The 16,652-nt window shown below is 52.4% G+C and overlaps 1 long non-coding RNA gene across 1 annotated transcript in view; it reads left to right on the top strand.

Annotated features, from left to right (window-relative positions):
* LOC147456851 (uncharacterized) overlaps window positions 1–16,652 on the top strand; it is a 99,771-nt gene that overhangs the window by 70,308 nt on the left and 12,811 nt on the right. The window lies entirely within an intron of this gene.

A 16,652-nucleotide genomic window follows, 5' to 3' on the forward strand; every position in this document is an offset into this window, starting at 1 on the left:
TCGTGGCCAGGTCACCACCACCACTTAGTTTGGAGATAGACTTAGATGGCTAGCATTTATGAGCCGTTGGTGGCTCTTTATAGTTGGACATATGAGTAGTAGCTGTTGGGTCATCATGATCATCTTTTTTTTTTTTTCCGAGAAAAAGATCCGTCTATTAGTTAATGAAAATTGCCCATAGGGCTACAACCTCCTCTGCAAGAGAGGGCAACAACAAGCATGATGGGGAGACTCTCCCAATGAAAAAACAACATCTATACAATGAGGCTAAATCAAGAGATGGGAGGAGGGAAGAGCCACACAGGTGGACAGTAGTGCCATCTGAGCACCCCCTGGACTATGGTGTAGAAAGGCCCAGGGCGCCAAAGTCGAAGGAAAGCCTCGCGGCGCTCCCGCATGTGGTCGGAGCTGCCCTGTAGTCCCTCAAGCTGTCCTCTGAGAGTATGGATCAGCTCTAGCCAAAAGTCACGAACAATCTTAGCTGGTGGCACAGGGCGAGCCTCAAAGATGCGGAAACAGCGGGCTCACCAGATGAACCAAAGTGTCAGGCTACTGATGAGCTTCCAACACTCCTCTCTCTCACTGCACCACTCCTGTGGAGTAATCTCTGTAGCAGGCTGGAGTGTAGGACGTCCCCCCTGCATCACTATCATCTTGCTGGTGGACGATATCTCAAACTGAAGTGCCGGGCCCGTGAGGCTGGACCAAGCCGCTGCCCCCCAAGTGTACTGTCGAGCCGTGGAGAGAGCAGGCATCAGCCGAAGAACTCGTAGCCACAGCTGTTGGGCCGAGGGACAGTCCCAAAGACAGTGACGCTGACTCTCCACCAAATGGTCGCAAGCTGCACATGTGGCTGAGAGACCACTATGCACTAGCCAGCTCCCTACTGCTGTGGCTCTGTGTGCGACCAGCCACTGAAACAAGGTGACTCGCCTCGGCTGTCTGGAGTCCCACAACCTCTCCCAAAAGTCTGCCAAGAACTCGACGGTGAGACCCTCCTCTTGCCAATGACGTGCTTCAGCGGGGAGGGCCTCTCTCTGTGCTGCTAGTATGTGCCGTCCAAGCCGAACAGTGTACTGAAAGAAGGGGACTCCTGGGTGGTCTGCAGAAGAGAAGGGGTCCCTCGATAGCCACTCACCAGGATCCCACTGTACTCGTGCCAGTGGACAGCACTCCCAAGCCCAAAGCCTCCAGTGGCCAGACTCAAGAGCTGCTGGGTCAGGGTCTATGACGCAAGTCCTCCCATAGATGCCCACAACTCGGATCCTCTGAAAACAACACTCTGCTACCTGCGGGGCCTCTACTGCAACTCGCTGTAGTCGTCCCCCACCCTGAAGCTCGAAGAACAGGGCTGGGACAGTCTCTGAGCAGGCCCTGACTGAAATGAGAACCTCCAGTCGTGTGAAGGCTCCCATCCACCGGGGTGCTACTGGCTCGAGAGGCGTGAGCCACTCAGCTCGAACTGACTCTGAGATGTCCTGACACATGCTCTGCACCCCTCTCATGCCCTGCAGCTGGAAACCCTGTACCTCCTCTGACAAACCTGTGAACTCTAGCCAGTCACCTAGAGAGCGTGCTGGACCTGTTGCCATGGGGCCCCAGGAAGCATGAGGTCGACTACCAACCAAGTGGCCTCTCTGAGTGCTAACCATGGGGTTCCAAACGAGGGGCTGCCGTAGGCGCTCCTCCGTGCACATCGGTTGTCGCTGCTCCAGGCCACGCCGTAAGAGTCCCAAGAACGAAGCAAACTCACAGCGAAACGGTCCTCTAGTCTCCTGCTCAAACCAACTCGGCGCATCTCTGTAAAGATCCATCTGGTCGAAGGTTGCCAAGGGCCTCTTGACTGAGGCACCCTGGCACGAAGCCTCTGCAACAAGAACTTCTTCCAGGGCTCCTCACCTGGAAGAAGTCCTTTGACTATGAACTTCCCTAGAAGGGCTCTGCTGTGCTGTGCTGGATCAATGATCCCAAGCCCTCCCTGAGAACAAGGAAGCGTGATGACCGACCAAGCCACCTTGGCTCGGGCCATCTGAGTGTCACGTCCTGACCAAAGGAAGTTCTTGATCAGCCTCTCTACCTGGCTGATACAAGAACTTGAGAAGATCCAGCAGGACGTGATGTACCACATAGTCGCCAACAGCACCTTTTTGGAAACTACTACTCTACCAGCCAGTGACAGACGTGTTGAGCTCCAATGTAACAGCTTTCTCCTGATGGACAGGAGAAGAGGAGCAATCTGCTGCTCGGGAGACAAGTCCAAACCAACCTGACAACCCAAGTATCGAACTGCAGCCCCTTGGGGAATCCACCTGAAACCCTCTCCTGGCATCCAATCTGGCATAGGAGCACTACCAACCGAGAAAGCCATTGTCTTTCTCCAGTTGATCAGTGCGCCCGATGCACAACAGAAGGTCTCCAAAGCCTGCTCACATCTGTGAAGATTGGCCTCCTGGCCATCTAAGTACAAGGCTGAGTCATCGGCAAACTCAGCGTCCAGTAACTCCTCTCCCCGAATAGGGAGTGCTAAGCCCCGAAGACCAACCTGCTGTGACACCAAAAATCTGCTCATCGCCTCCGCATAGAACAGAAAGAGAAAGGGGGCAAGAGGGCAGCCCTCTCTGACCGAGCGTGTGAGCATGAAGCGCGCACCTGTCCCCCCTGCCAAAAGCACCTGACTGTGACCCTGTCTGTACAAAGTTGACACCCCTCTGATCCAATCATCTGAGAAGCCCATCCTGCGAAGAGTGCCCTCTAGAAAGTCCCAGTCAACTCGGTTGTAGGCCTTCTCAAAATCAAGAAGAAGAATCACAAGGTCCTCACCACGGAGCCGTGCCAAGGCAGAAGCCTCCCAGAAAGTAAAGATGTTGTCAAGGATACTGCGTTCCTTGATAAAACCTGTCTGAGTCCCATGTATAAGGCTCTCTAGAAGTTGCTGAATCCTCAAACTCAGAGCCTTGGCAAGAATTTTGTAGGCTGAGTTGAGGATGGTGATGGGGCGCCACTGACGAATCTCATCCAAGGAGCCACCCTCCTTGGGAATGAGGTAGATCAGGCCCTCACTCATGCTGTCAGGCATCACTCCTGTGTGCAAAATGTACTGAAAAGCACTACAAAGATCTGAGCTAAGCAGGTCCCAGTAATCCAAGAAAAAGCTGGGAGTGAACCCATCCTCACCTGGACAGCTACCACGAGGAAGGGCCCTCAGAGCTGTGTGCAGCTCCTCAAGTTGAAGTGGCATCTCTAGCCTCTGGCGCATCTCCTCTGTCACAAGACATGGCATCTCTGCCCAAACCTGCTCCCTGCATGCATCCTGCCGCTCTGACTGAGGCTCAGCCGACAGTAACTCATGGTAGAAGTCAGTAGCGACTGCACGCATATCCTCGGGCTCACAAGCAACTGACCCATCGGGCCTCCTCAACTGATTGACCTTGGCATGCGAATGCCGAGGCCCCACTGTCTCAAAAAAAGCACCAGTCACTCTGTCACCCACCTGAGTCCACTGAGATGCCTGTCGCGGTGGAAGGAAAACTCATGATGCCTCTCCTCTATGCTAGCAAGCTCCTGTCGAGCCTGCTGTAACTGGTCCTTCAACCATGGATTGTCTGGATGTTGCTCCTGCATCCTTTGCAGTGAAGCAATGCCCCGTCTGAGACGCTGCTCCGCCTCTCTCGCTGCAGCCCGGCGAGCCAGAGACTCCTGAACAAAAAAGTGGCTAAGCTGAGCTAGGCCTGCGGCCACTCTGTCTGCAAGTGAATCCTGTCTGTCCATACCCTCTGTCCAGAGAGCCTCTACCCTCTCTTTGAGTGTTGAGTCCAACAAGACCCTCTCTGGGATGCGGAGCATCGTGCTCCCACTCCTCTGCCTGTCTGCCACTGTGAGGATTACTGGTGCATGGTCCGAGAAGGAAGTCCCTGCCAGGATGCCCACTGAACCCCCCAAGTCACTGAAGTGGTCACTAGTGTAGAAGCGATCTATCCGCGATAGATTCACTCCTCCCACTCTGCGGTCCGATCTAGAGAAGGCAAAACTGTCTGGGGGCCTCACAAAACCTGAGTGCTGCCATGTATCCGAGACCCTCAAAGTCATACAAAACCCCTCCCAAGCAGCCAACTCGACTCCATGCACAGTAGCATGGCTGCCACCAATCCTGTCAGAAGGTTCCTCCAACATGGTGAAGTCCCCTCCTATACACCAATGATCGGCCTGCGGCAAAGACTCAACAATCTGTGACCAAAACTCTGCACGAGCACTCGCCACATTGGGCGCATAGATGTTTAGGAAGCCCACAAGGCCACCCTAAACCTGCATAGTAATCCATTGAGCCCTGCCTGGCACAATAATCCCTCTGACTACAATGGTCTGTTGCAATGAGTCCGCAATAGTCATACATACCCCTCCCTGGATGCCTCCAGGTCCAAAAGCAGCTGACCAAAAGGTATCATACCGTCCACGCAAAATCTGACCACAACGCCAAATGCGGCTCTCACACAGATGGTGCTCCTGAAGCATAAGGAGATCAATCTCTCCTCCCACAAGGCAACGTTGAAGCTCCTGATGCAATCGGCCCCGCTGTCGCTGAAACTGGGGCCCACCTAGTTCGTGCACGTTCCATGAGACGATCCTCATGGGGAGCGAGAGAACAGATGCTGCCGCAGCAGCAAGACGGGCTATCTTCGAGGCAGGCTTGGATGGGGAGTAATCCGCATCCGAGTGGCCTCTAGATAGGCGTGACTGCAGTGAGTGCCTAGCCCAAGCCCAAGCAGAGCGAGCCGTACGCAACGCAACCTCCTCTGTCCAGGAGTCCTCATGAATGTATACATAGCAAGGTAAACACTGCGTATCAGCAAAGAAGTACACCACAATGTGCCTACATCCTGCGGAGTCTGGGGGTGTCACCGCAAACTTGGCCAATGGCCACAAAGTCTGGAGCATATATGTAACTCCAAGTTCTCCCATGTGGTGAGAGAACTCTAAAACCTGTGTATGCAACCATGCCACCACTGAGTCAAGGGACCACTCTGTCTCGGTCCTACCACAGAGGGGGAAGGAGAAACCAACTGCTGAGTCCAGGGCCTCTGTCCCCCTAGCGGCGAGGAACAAAACATGGACCCTGAAACAGGCTGCCTCATGGTCTGCTGCGGAGTCGCCGAGAAAACGAGTGACCCCGTAGTCGAAGAAGTCCCAGCGGCGTCTGATGTCAATGCTCGTCAGCCCACGAGGGATGGCTGCAAGGGAGGATGTCTGAATCTGCAGAGGGGGCCGCAAGAAGGGCTGACCCTCTCGCGCTAGGCGACTCGTGGCAAAAGCGCTGCCAAGAGATCTCCTAGCTGTCGGAGAGGGACTAGTCGCCTGAGCCGACTGAGGAATTGGAGCAGGAGGAGGAGAGGGAGCTGGGGCGAGAGGAGGAGAAGAGGGGCGGGATGGGGCGACAGAGGTAGAGGGGCGGGGTGGAGAGGCGACGGGAGCAGAAGGCGGGGAGGATGCGGGAGGGAACTCTGGGGGGGGGTGCGGCTGTCGAGGGAGAAGCGTCCTAAACAACCCAAAAACTGCCCCCAAACGTGTCTCAAACTGCACCAAATATGTTCTTCAAACAACCCTAAATCTGCCCCTAAAAGCCTACTTTTTTGCCCCCAAATGCCTACTTTTGCCGTTTCGTCTCGTGTTTCGCCGTTCCGCCTTATGTTCCCCCCGTTCTGGAACACCATTTCGGTTACACCCCGCTCCGGAACGGTGTTCTATTCTCGACTCCGTTTTGGGAACGGGACTCGTACGGAACGCTGTTTTGGAACATTTGGGTTGTGTTCCGCCCGTTCCCTGTAACACTGGCATTACCGCTTGGTAGATGCCCTGCTATGAGGTTTAAAGGTTTGGCTACTCATGGGCCATTTTCAAGCTTTCCACTCAGAAGTAGATCACCAGATTGGCATCAGAAATTGTCCAGGCCTTCTACAACTCTGTTGATGTCACAAATTGCTGACGTGTCAAGCCACTGAAGAACGGAGGCGACTTGCAGATCTCGGCCGAGGGGTCGAAACCTAGAAGAAGCAGAAGAAGAATTGCGTGGGGAATTGATGACGGGAAAAGCTGTACCGAATCTCGGATTTCACACTAGCATGCTGACGTGGCAGTTGTACGGATTTCCGCAATTTTCGTTGACAGTGCCGACGTGACAGTTGTACGGATTTTCGCGTTTTACGTTGATGACGTGGCAAATGTACAGATTTCCGCAAAAGGTGCTGGCAGCTTTTTGCACTTTTTGACCAGTTGCTTTTGAGTTTAAAGCTTTTCATGTAAACTGCTTTTAATGATCAAGGGCCTTTAAATATGAGGCTAGGGCTCATTCTCCAACACACTTCTGGGAGAAGGTGCAAAGCATGGAGTACCGGCTTGTACTGTGTTGATGCAATATAGAGAAATACCGAAAGGGGCGCCAAGGTTTGGGGTCAATACTCTTTGGGGTGGAATTCCACCACTCCGTGTCGTGTTGTCTCTCTCTTTCAGTTCAGTTGTTATTGAAGTGCTAAAAGTCTGTTTAGTCTGTTCTTTTCTATTAGCACGTGGTGCCTTGTCTTGTGACATTGGTATCAGAGCACCAGGCGTGTGCTTTTCTGAAAGCATACCGGTCCTACAAAAGAGCAGACAAGGCAAACTAGAAGTATCTTCGGAATTTTATTTGAGGTATCTTCGATTCTCGACCCCGGACTTATTAGCCACTTCCACCCTTACTTCATCGCGCATCGGGCGCGCTCCTGTCTTCACCGCTCTGTCTTACACGGCATAAGCCATAAAGAACCCAAGACATGGCTTTCATGGATTCAAAAGAATATTTGTAGTTTCTTCTCTACGAGCTTCACGACATTCTTTCACGACATCCTAAATAGAATCTTTCGATGCTGCCAAGTTTTCAACAATTTTTGAACTACATGTTACCCCCTTTGATGCCCTAGAGGCTAGATCGTACGTCCTTCTCCAGCACCAGAAAGTACGAGAGCTTCCAACCGGCAACCTTCTCAGTCGTCTATTCCGATCGGGGGAGTCTTCAAGAATATGGTGCAGCCATCTGACCCTAATCCAGTGCAACCGCCTTTGCCACTGCCACTGCCTCCACCTCCCTCACCACCGCCGCCACCAGGCTACAATGGTTGAAGCCCATATGGATACCCTTATTATCCGTACTCGGGATACTCGCCTAACCAACCCAAAGATTTCAAAGATGGCAACATGATAGTCCAATTTTTCACTTTTTTCGGGGTGAAAGATTGCAAGAAAGCATTGCAGTTCCTACAACAATTCGACAACCTCTATGCTTTGGGGAACTATACAGAAGAATCCAAGATTTCTCGAGCAGCGGGATTTCTTAGAGATAATGCTATGTAATGGTGGAGTTCAATCGCGACACAACTGCATGCTCCAAGGACTTGGCAAGCTTTCAAGACAAGTTTTGCATGTAGTTACATGACTTCTATGTTTGAAGTCCGGATTTTGGCATACTGGTGCAGTTTGAAAATGCTTGCCACCAAAACCATGGATGACTATAACAAAAGGTTTCTCGACATGTACCTTCCGGTGTCCTTTAGATCTGTTCCCTTGGAGGCCCAATGCGAGCGATACACCCTTGGACTACCATCACCGAATATTGTCTCTCCAAGCAAGTCTCCACCATGCAAGAGCTTATGAACCATGCCGTGGTCAACTACAAACTCATGAAGGGAAAGTTGGAGTTTACCACAGAAGAACCTCCGGCCACTAACCACAACTCTCGACAACAATGAACAAATTCTCGGGAGTCTCGTGACACCCAACCTAAAAGGCCTCGTCTGACACAACGTCAACAAGAAACCCTTTTACAAGAAGGCCAATGCTTTGGATGTTTTCAAATAGGACATCGATCCTGAGGGCCATCGCCAACCAAGAGAGCTAGACCCGCTATTGGACTAGTTCCTGATATCTATGGCATACGCCTTGAAAGTACAAATGAATTGTGTGGAGCATATGGCAAAGTCAACGGCTTCAATGCCCTTATTTTCTTTGATCTCGGAGCTGCAGAGAACTTCATCCATCCAGAATTCTTGAAGCAGATGCACTTTGATTATGATGCAGAGGGTGGAGAAATTGAAGTTGAGCCAGAGGATTTCGAGCACTTGTTGTTTCCATCCCAGAAGTGGATCAACCGTTGGAGTCTTTATTGTTTATCCTTCTGGAAATTTCTCTCCAATATAAGGGTTCATAAGTACACCAACTTTAGACAGCCAAGGGGATCAATGCGAGATGGAGTCTAGAAGTATCTGGTTAATTCTTCTATATGGCAGGCTATAGTGTCACTTTCACAGGACACACTGTTAGTACAGTTGGTCTGGTCTGGTTCACATGGGACGGACTCTCTGGGTTGGGCAGTGACATGTGGCAGGGATACGGATAGTGGTCTAGTAGACATCATGGCCAGGTCATCACCACTACTCAGTTTGGAGATAGACTTAGATGGTTGACATTTATGAGCCGTTGGTGGCTCTTTATGGTGGCACATATGAGTGGTATCTATTGGGTCATCATTATTTTCTTTTTCATATATGGTCCAACGTCATCGTCTAGAGCAGCGAGTCTATATACACAGCACGTCTGCACCATCCCTGCACATCTGAGCCTCGACACCCCCATTGTACTCGTGAGTTCTGGGCTGGAGCTGAGTGTGCTGCACGCCATAGTCTGTATTGATTCTTTGAGATAGTCGAGTCCATATGTTCCGGTCTGCTGCTGTGTCTCTTGTGTTGATCAACTGTTATCTATTGTTTCCTTTGTTTTCATTCTGTTTTGAGTGAGATGTCACGCACATTGCACTGAGGAGCACCCTCTGTAGAGAGCACGACACACTATTCGCGCTACAGGTGCTCTCATTTTTGGCACGCTCGGTGGGACCTCAACTGAAGTCTCACTCTGTTGAGGTACAAATCTAGAAATCGAAGAGCTAGCTGGGTTTACCTAGCCTCGCCTACTTCACCTTGCACAGTGCAGCCTACTGGTCTGGTCCAGTTTCACACTAGACAGCTTAGTCTAGCTGACCTAGTCTCTCGCCCTGTTGGTCTGGTCCTCTCTCACCCTGGTCCCCCAACCAGCTCTCGTCTTGGTCTAGTCCTTCCTCGTCCCTGGTCTAGTCCTTCCTCCTCCCTGGTCCAGCCAGGTGGTCTAGTCACTCGCCCTGGTCTAGTACAGTCTAGACCTGTGTTTAGCCAGCTCAAGGTCTTCTTGCCCAAATCTTGGTTGGGTTTGTGGTCACTACATGACACATACAAGGCGGTCATTAGAGCGTCAAAGCGCACTACTAAGTCCTCTGAAGTACTACAACAGAAGACGTCAACCCTTGGTACCTAGTAGAAGTCCACCAACCTCATCACCCATACCTTCACATACGGTATCATCCATTCCTCCATCCGGTTCTACATCTTCCAGGTCACCTTCCCCAGTAAAGCTCTCTCCCATTTTGTTACAGCAAGCTATTGAGCAACATGCCCCTGAGCAAGAGGCCATGGAGGTGTTGACCAGTGTTTTGGCCAAGGTAAACATCGAGTTTCCTACTTTCAAGGGACTCTCCTCAGAAGATGTAGACGATTATGCAAGGAGGTTTTGTATCTCTCTGTAGAGGTCGTGGTCTTAATAGAGAAGATGCTTATTTAGTACTCTTTCCATCTACCTTGGATGGCTTAGCAGACAAGTGGTGCAGTCAGTTTGATGAGAACCACTTTGCAACTTGGGCTACTTTACGACAACAGTTTTGTGCAGCATTCAGGCCAAGTGACTTCCAGGAAAAGGTTTTGGATGAGTTGGCCAACATGGTGCTCCAGCCAGAGGAGACTTTTGCAGAACTCATGACTAAAACCAAGTCTCTGGTTGCCAAGCTTCCTTAGTAACCAGGGGAATTTATGGTTAAGAAGTGGGTGGAGAAGGCTCTTCTCAAAAATTCCCAGCAAAAACTCTGAGAGTCTCTATGACCTGACGCCACTCTGGAGGAGTTTGTCGCGACTGTTACTAGGATAGAGTTAGCTAGGAAGCTGTTCACCAACTCTCCTCAGGTAGAGACCCCTCAGTGTTTTTGAAAAGTCCTTCTGATCCTTTAACTTCTTTACGCAGGGAACTGGAAGCCCTAAAGTTACAGCGAGCTCTTCAAGAGGAGAGGTCCTTCTCTCTTAGACAGGAGAAGCCTCCACATCACGAGGCATCGGAACCGATAAAGCGCGAGCTAGAAGAGCTCAATTCTCAGCAGTAGACTAAGGCTATGGTTTGGTGTAGCTCATGATGCTCTTCAAGGCACCCTCCACATGAATGCCCCCTTCGGGTTTACTGCCACTTCTTTGAAAAGTTTGGACATGAGGACAAGGGCTGCTACTACCTCAAGGGATTGCGACAAATACAGCAGAGTGTTGGTCCTACTCTTCAACAAGGGCCAACACCTGCATCCAACATGGTTTCTCCTTGTGGCCATCCACACCACATGCCACCTTTATTGACAGCCCCTCCTATGCAAGGTATGCAAAGTACTTTTCCCTCTCAGAGCTTTTATCATGCCCATGCTCCCTCATCCCTTCAAAGCTTCTATGCCTCCACCTGCAACTCCATGTACCGGGAGCAAGGACCACCTCGCCCTTCAATTCGCCCATTGAATCAGCCCATTTTATGCTACAGATGCGAGGAATATGGGCATTACCAAAGCAAATGCCCCCTGCCAGAAGGGTCCCCTCCCTGTCGTCATTGCCCTGAAACAAAGGATTACTACAGTAAAGATTGCCCTAAACTTCGTGCATCCACGGCTGCGAACCCAAGTCAAAGCCAAAATGAGTTTACCTTTCCCAAGCTCAATTTGATAGCAGTTAGCACCACCCCTCAACCACCCCCTTCCGCCCATGTGGTTACCACTCAAGAGAAGTTGTAGTTGGTAGAGGAGCGAGCGGGCGTCCTCATCTGGGCCCAGAGAGCCGCTCTCGGTCTTAGTATTCCAACACGTTCAACTCCCCTAAACATTCTCCCAACTGTGGATACCTTGCCTCAAATGGCGCCAAGCCCTCACTCAGTGACAAGCAAGAATCCAAATCTTTGCTCTCCGATAGTGATGAAGCCTTCTTGGAAGCAGTGGTTGATCTATAGCAGATCAAGGTACCAATAAAGCCACTGGAAGAAAAAGAAAAGCCTACAGCAGAGACAATCTTGAAGAACACTTTTCAACAAGTGTCGCTCTGGCACTTATATGAAGCAACATGTTCTCGTTGTGGAACAAGAGAACTCACTGCTGCCCTTGCTCATCCCCCCGCGCACGCTTTGCACCCCCTCTCTTGCGCCATCGCTTCCCCCCCCCCCCCCCCCCCCCCCCACCCTCTAGCGCGCACTGCCCTGCCCTGCTTGCCTGCTGTCTACACTCGGCCCCAGCGCGCAGCGAACCTGCCCCAGCCTGCCTTGTCGCAGCGCCTCAGCCCGGCCGCTCGCTCGCCCCAGCCTCAGCCCGCGCTGCCCCAGCTTCGCACTCCCAATTTCTTCCGCTTCGCTATCCCCACCCTCTCCCCCCGGGTCTTGTTCTGCTGAAGTCGTCAACAATTTCGGCGTGCTCATTCAGTAGAGAGCAATATCTCGTCATCGCAATTTTGTCCTTCTCCATGGCAGCAGACACAGATGGAGGCTCATGCTCCGCCCCAGAGGGACTCCTCAGAAGCCCCCTTGCCCGACCCTGCAAAGCCCACTATCCGACTTGCTCTTTCACCGACAGAGCAAACGAGCCTCGCAGCAGAGGTGGAGCGCCTCCAAGCGACCTCCGTCATCTGCAAGATTCTCGGCACTAGACCTAGCAGAGGAGAGCTGCGTGACCTTCTCCAGGCCCGCCTTCTTGCAGAGGTGGGCAAGATCCTGGACGTTCAGTTCCTCGGACGAGGTTACTATCAGATCGAGTTTGAGACCTCCGAGATGGCGTCCAAGGTCATTGTCATGAGCCCCTTGACCATCCGAGCAGTTGGAGCCCACTTTCGAGAGTGGAGACATGGTTTTGACCCTGCTTCAGATGTTTTGATAGAGGAGGCAGACCTTCCCATCTTCGTCTGCTTTGCTGGTTTGCGGAGGGAGTACCTACCACTTTTGTCCAGGATAGGCTCAGCGATTGAGACTGTCCTGGAGACACCTCGCACGGGAGCCGGCATTCCCTCAGTTCGCGTTCTGGTTAGGGACACCTACACTCTCCCGAAGATCATCCTACTTCCTCAGGTGAGTGGGGGTTGGTTTAGAAAAAGCGTGAAGTATTCGGTTCTCCCGAATCAATGCTTCATTTATTGACAGATGGGCCATCTTGCGAAGGCCTGTCCATAGAGGAGGCCCCGACCTACACCACAGGCCCAGCGCCAGCCTTCAAGGGTTGGCCAACAGCAGCAGGAAGAGACACATAGCACACAGGCAGAGCCACCCTCCGAGCTTGGGGCTCGAGCGGAGGAGGGATGGCAGCAGGTTCATGGTCGAAGACGGCAGGGGCCACAACGACAGCCTGGCACTCAGAGTGGTCCTAAGGCGCCTGCCCAGCAGCAGTGAGTTCCTACGGGGAACCGATTCGGTCCTCTTCAGCAGGATGAGGTCCTTGCCCCAGCCTCCACCTCAGCTTCACCCTCGACAGCCCCCCCTCCCCCGGAGTTCCCCCCCTCATCTTCAGCTCCCCCCCCCCCCCCCCCCCCCCCTCCTGCTCACTCCGCCTCTCCTCCTTGCCCCCCTACCCTTGCCGATCCCCCTCGCCCATCTCCCCCCCCCCCCCTCCCCCTGCTCCTACACTCCCCCCTCCGCTCCAGTCCCACAATCAACCCCGGGGGTAGGGCCATCCTCGGCTGCTAGGAGATCTCTTGGCAGCGCCTTTGCCACGAGTCGCTTGGCTAGAGAGGGACAACCTTTCTTGCGACCCCCTCTTTAGGTACAGACGTCTCCCTTTGCAGCAGTCCCTCGTGGTTTGACGAGCTTCGACATTCGACGTCGATGGGGCTTCTTTGCCTACGACTTTACACGCTTTCTGGGCGACTCCTCACTAGACCTTGAGGCAGCCTGCTTCAGGGTTCATGTTCTGTTCCTTGCATCTAGGGGGATAGAGGCCTTGGACTCGGCGGTTGGCTTCTCTTTTCCCCTTTGCAACAAGGACCAGACTGAGTGGACTCTCGACTCATTTTCTGGAGTGGCTACAAACACAGGCCCTAGACTTCTCTCATCACATGGGAGACCTAGGAGTTACAGACATGCTTCAGACTCTTTGGCCATTGGCCAAGTTTGCTGTGACACCTCCAGATGCAGCAGGATGTAGACACATTGTGGTTCACTTCTTTGCTGATACGCAGTTCCCGCCATGCTATGTACACATTCATGAGGATTCCTGGACAGAGGAGGTTGCTTTACGCATGGCTCGGTCTACTTGGGCTTGGTCAGGCACTCTTTGCAGTCACGCCTATCTAGAGGACGCTCGGATGCGGATTACTTCCCATCCAAGCCAGGCTCAAAGATAGCACGTTTAGCTGCTACGGCAACATCTGTTCTCTCTCGCTCCCCATGAGAATCGTCTCATGGAACGTACAGGGATTAGGTGGGCCCCAGTTTTAGCGTCAAAGGGGCCGATTGCGTGAGGAGCTTCAGCGATGCCTTGTGGGAGGAGAGATTGACCTCCTTATGCTTCAGGAGCATCATCTGTGTGAGAGCTGCATCAGACGTTATGGTCAGCTTTTGTGTGGACGATATGATACTTTTTGTTAAGCTGCTTTTGGACCTGGAGGCATCCAGGGTGGGGTATGTATGACTATTGCGGATTCTTTGCAGCAGGCCATTGTGGGCAGAGGGGTTATTGTGCCAGGCAGGGCTCAGTGGATCACTATGTAGGTTCAGGGTTGTCTTGTGGGCTTCCTGAACATCTATGCGTCCAATGTGGCCAGTGCCCGAGCAAAGTTTTGGTCACAGATTGTTGAGTCTTTGCCGCAGGCAGAGCAGTGGTGCATAGGGGGTGACTTCAACATGTTGGAGGACCCCGCTGACAGGATTGGTGGTAGCCACGCTACTGTGCATGGAGTTGGGCTGGCAGCTTGGGAGAGGTTTTGTATGACTCTGAGGGTTTCGGATGTGTGGCAGCATTCTAGCTTTGTGAGGCCCCAGACAGCCTGGCCTTCTCTCATTCGCACCGCAGAGTGGGAGGAGTAAATCTATCGTCGATAGATCGCTTCTACACTGGTAACCACTTCTGTGACTTGGGTGGGACAATTGGCATTCTCGCAGGGACTTTCTTCTCGGACCATGCACCAGTGATCCTCACAGTGAGACAGATAGGCAGAGGAGGGGGAACACGATGCTTCGCAGCCCTGAGAGGGTCTTGCTGGACTCTACACTCAGAGAGTGAGTGGAGGCTCTTTGGACAGAGAGCTTAGACATGCAGGATTCTCCTGCTGACAGAGTGGCATCAAGACTAGCTCAACTTACTCGTTTCTTTCTCCAGGAGTCTTTGTCTCGCCTGGCTGCAATGAGAGAGGAGCAATGTCTCCGATGGGGCGTTGCTTCCTTGCAAAGGATGTAGGAGCAGCATCCAGTCCTTGGTTGGAGGAGCAGTTACAACAGGCTCGCCAGGAGCTTGTTAGCACAGAGGAGCGGCGCCATGAGTTTGCTTTCCATCGACATGCATCTCAGTGGACACAGGTGGGTGACAGAGTGACTAGTGCTTTCTTTGAGGCAGTGGGACCTCGGCATATGCATACCAAGGTCAATCAGTTGAGGAGGCCCGACGGGTCAGTTGCTTCAGAGCCAGAGGACATGCATGCAGTTGCTACTGACTTTTACCGTGAGTTACTTTCTGCAGAGCCTCAGTCAGAGCGTCCGGATGCATGCAGAGAGCAGGTGTGGGCACAGATGCCTTGTCTTGTGACTGAGGAGATGCGTCAGAGGCTTGAGCTACCACTGGAGCTTGAGGAGTTGCACATTCTCTTAGTGCACTCACCCGTGGTAGCTATCCAGGTGAGGATGGCTTGACTCCCAGTTTTCTCTTAGAGTACTGGGACTTGCTTGGCCCAGATCTCTGTAGTGCTTTTCAGTACATCTTGCACATAGGAGAGATACCTGACAGCATGAGTGAGGGCCTGATCTACCTCATTCCCAAGGAGGGTGGCTCCTTGGATGAGATTCGACAGTGGCGCCCCATCACCATTCTCAACTCAGCCTACAAAATTCTTGCCAAGGCTCTGAGTTTGAGGATTTAGCCACTTCTAGAAAGCCTTATACATGGGACTCAGATATGTTTTGTCAAGGAGCGTAGTATCCTTGACAACATCTTTACTTTTTGGGAGGATTCTACCCTAGCGCGGCTCCGTGGTGAGTTGATTCTTCTTCTCGATTTAGAAGGCCTACGACAGAGTTGACTAGCACTTTCTGCAAGGCACTCTACGCAGGATGGGCTTCTCATATGCTTGGATCAGAGGGGTGTCAGCTTTGTACAGACGGGCACACAGTCAGGTACTTTTGTTAGGAGGTAGAGGTGATCGTTTCATGCTCACACGTTCGGTCAGACAGGGCTGTTCTCTTGCCCCCTTCCTCTTTTTGTTCTATGCTAAGGCGATGAGCAGGTTTTTGGTGTCGCAACAGGTTGGTTTACGGGGCTTAACACTTCCTATTCGGGGAGACGAGCTTCTGGACGCTGAGTTTGCAGACGACTCAGCCTTGTACTTGGATGGCCAGGAGGCCAACCTTCACAGGTGTGAGCAGGCTCTAGAGACCTTCTGTTGTGCATCTGGCGCATTGATCAACTGGAGAATGACAGTGGCTTTCTCGGTTGGTAGTGCTCCTATGCCCGATTGGATGCCAGGTGAGGGTTTCAGGTGGATTCCCCCAGGGACTGCAACTCGGTACTTGGGCTGTCAGGTTGGTTTGGACTTGGTCTCCCGAGCAGCAGATTGCTCCCTTTCTCCTGTCTATCAGGAGGAAGTTGTTACATTGGAGCTCCGCACAACTTTCTTTGGTAGGCAGAGTTGTAGTGGCCAACCAGGTGCTATTGGCTACTATGTGGTACATTACTTCTTGTTGCTAGATCTTCTCGAGTTCTTGTATCAGTCAGGTAGAGAGGCTGATCAGGAACTTCCTTTGGTCAAGGTATGACACTCAGATAGCTCGGGCCAAAGTGGCTTGGCAGGTCATCACTCTTCCTTGTTCTCAGGGAGAGCTTGGGATCATAGACCCAGCAGAGCAGAGCAGAGCCCTCCTTGGGAAGTTCATCGTCAGAGGACTTCTTCCAGGTGAGGAGCGCTGGAAGGAGGCTGCAACGACTTCGTGCTAGGGTGCCTCAGGCTGGAGGCCCATGGCGACCTTCGACCAGATGGATTTTCACAGAGATACACAGAGTTGGCTTGAGCAAGGACCGCTTCGCTGTGAGTTTGCTTCGATCTTGGGAGCATCTACGGAGAGGCGTGGAGCAGCGTCAGCCTATTTGCATGGAGGAGCGCTTGAGACAGCCCCTTGTTTGGAACCCCATGGTTAGCACTCTGAGAGGCCACTTGGTTGGTAGTCGGCCTCATGTTTTCTGGGTCCCATGGCAGAGGGTCCAACACGCTCTTTAGGTGATTGGTTACAGTTTTCAGGCTTGTCAGAGGAGCTTCAGGGCATGAGAGGGGTGCAGAGCATGTGTTAGG

This window comes from Adiantum capillus-veneris, chromosome 5 (assembly GCF_014529385.1).
Source record: "Adiantum capillus-veneris isolate H3 chromosome 5, ASM1452938v2, whole genome shotgun sequence".
Lineage (NCBI taxonomy): Eukaryota > Viridiplantae > Streptophyta > Polypodiopsida > Polypodiales > Pteridaceae > Adiantum > Adiantum capillus-veneris.